The sequence below is a fragment of the Dermacentor andersoni genome, chromosome 5 (assembly GCF_023375885.2).
Source record: "Dermacentor andersoni chromosome 5, qqDerAnde1_hic_scaffold, whole genome shotgun sequence".
Taxonomy (NCBI): Eukaryota; Metazoa; Arthropoda; class Arachnida; order Ixodida; family Ixodidae; genus Dermacentor; species Dermacentor andersoni.
In genome coordinates, this window is record NC_092818.1 from 104,165,914 (window position 1) to 104,168,280 (window position 2,367).

General features: G+C 46.0%; 1 non-coding gene across 1 annotated transcript; it reads left to right on the plus strand.

Moving 5' to 3' along the window:
• The first annotated feature begins 1,188 nt into the window (after window positions 1-1,188).
• TRNAS-GGA (transfer RNA serine (anticodon GGA)) lies at window positions 1,189-1,263 on the plus strand. Its single transcript has one exon. It is a non-coding gene; the product is annotated as a tRNA-Ser (tRNA).
• The last annotated feature ends 1,104 nt before the right edge of the window (window positions 1,264-2,367 follow it).

Here is a 2,367-nt window from a genome sequence, read left to right on the forward strand (position 1 = left end):
GATTGTGGCTGGTATCATCGCCAACCAATCTGTTTTGCCGATAGCCATTTCACGCTTTCATCTACTCTCGATTACGGGAGAGCCAGTTCTTAAAGTTTGGCTCAAGTTTAAATGAGACGTGGAATAGCCTTCAGGTACACCACCACATCTAAGCACCGTCTATGTGACGCGAAACAAAGGTAGGGGAAAAAAACCAAATGCTCATACGAGCTGCAGCTGCCAGGGCGCTGGTTATAGAATATTATTATATAACTAGCGCCCTGCACCTACAGCCCTTATGACACAAGGACAGTGCCGAGAAAAGACAGGGACGAGCGCTAGTTCCTGTCTTTTCTCGGCATTGTTCTCGTGTCTCCACGCAAACTTTCAGTATGCATTTCAACCAACTAGCCCAACTGTCTGCTCTCCTGTTACTATTAAATATGGATAAAAAAATGCTGGCTCTCCCGCGATCGAGAGTAGATGTAAGCATGAAATGGCTACCGGCAAAGCAGAATGGTTGTAGGTGATACTAAGCGAAATCTTAAAATGGATGTAGTGCGTGTTCGCAACGGCACACCGCACCACACCACATTATGCACTGGTCAATATCTTTGACGTAGTAGTTCTGCGGAAACCCACAAGGTGGAAAGAAGTAATTAATAAAGGGAAAATCAGACATCCACCCATTCGTAGCAATTGCTACAAAGGAAACCCATACGGTTTCCTCGAAAGAAAAGCTTCAGAGTTGAAGAAAAACTATGGGATGTCGGATTTTCGCTTGGGTGATCGGGTGGATGTCTGATATTCCCTTTATTAATTACTTCTCTCCACCTTGCGGGTTTCCGCAGAACTACTGCGTCAAACACTTGCCTTTGCTTCGTGTGTTGTCGACAAATTCGACTTCGCCCTGCCATCTGCTAGCCGCCTGGTTAGCTCAGATGGTAGAGCGGCTGCCCCTGAAAGGCGGTGGTCCCGGGTTCGAGTCCCAGACCAGGACGAATTTTTCTTCAACTCTGAAGCTTTTCTTTCGAGGAACCCGTATGGGTTTCCTTTGTAGCAATTGCTACGAACGGGTGGATGTGTGATTTTCCCTTTATTAATTACTTCTCTCCACCTTGCGGGTTTCCGCAGAACTACTACGTCAAACACTTGCCTTTGCTTCGTGTGTTGTCGACAAATTCGACTTCGCCCTGCCATCTGCTAGCCGCCTGGTTAGCTCAGATGGTAGAGCGGCTGCCCCGGAAAGGCGGTGGTCCCGGGTTCGAGTCCCGGACCAGGACGAATTTTTCTTCAACTCTGAAGCTTTTCTTTCGAGGAACCCGTAAGGGTTTCCTTTGTAGCAATTGCTACGAACGGGTGAATGTCTGATTTTCCCTTTATTAACTGGTCAATATGTACGCAGTAGTTTCCTGTCGCAGACAGAACCTCGTTGCCAGTATCGTCTCGGTAAAATGGCCATTCGTGGCGCGTCCCACGCTGCCGGCTTGGACGCTGCCGGCGCTGCCGGCGCACCGGACTCGCCGCTGACTCACCGTTGCGGACCGCTGGCGCTGAAAAGATCACCCAGTGCCAAAAAATGAGAGTCAAGTGTAAAGTGCCCTGTATCTGCCTTTTGAACGTCGCTACTGAAAATGACAAATAAAACTTCAGTGTAGCAGAATTTATGGCTTGAGTGATATTGTGAACAAACATTAGAAAGAACTCGGAAGCAATATTTTTAGTAAATTGTTTGGGAAGTAACCACCGTACGTAATGTGGTCTTGACTGGTTGCCCGGATTATCTCGTTTTGTTTTCGCAACCTGCCCGGAGGTTCTCGTCTGAGTGCCCGGATAATGACTCGGGCTTTTGGCTCAAGGTCACTTGAAGGTTGTCGACAACGGAAGCTAAAACAATTTCATGCTTAAAATATGCTTGTATTGTTTGAGTGCTATCGGTAATCTAGGAAGCTTTGGGAACCTTTGAAATTGTTGATACCTCTTGCAGAGCTCAAGAATAGAGATGCCTACGCGCAAAAACAGAGAAGTTAAAAATGGGCGTACCGTAGAGCACAAATAAGTTTGCTTTATTATGTATGTCCTTGTATGTAGGCATGAAAGAATAGCTCCTACCGCTTGCCTGCCCGATTAAGCAAAACTTTTCATATAACGATAAAAAAGAGTCCGCTACTTTTGAACATATACCTGTGATTAACATTGGACCATATTTCTTATCGCTGTCAGGCACACGTTGCTTTCAATCTGCTTTGCATTTACGCTGAATAGAAGGAACAGAAGCATTAGGCTTCATTGTTTCTTGGAGCTCCCTGAGAAAAAAAAAAGTTAAGCATGAAGTGCTTTAGGAGTATAATTTAGGGCCAATTAATCATCCAGGAACAATAGCACGAG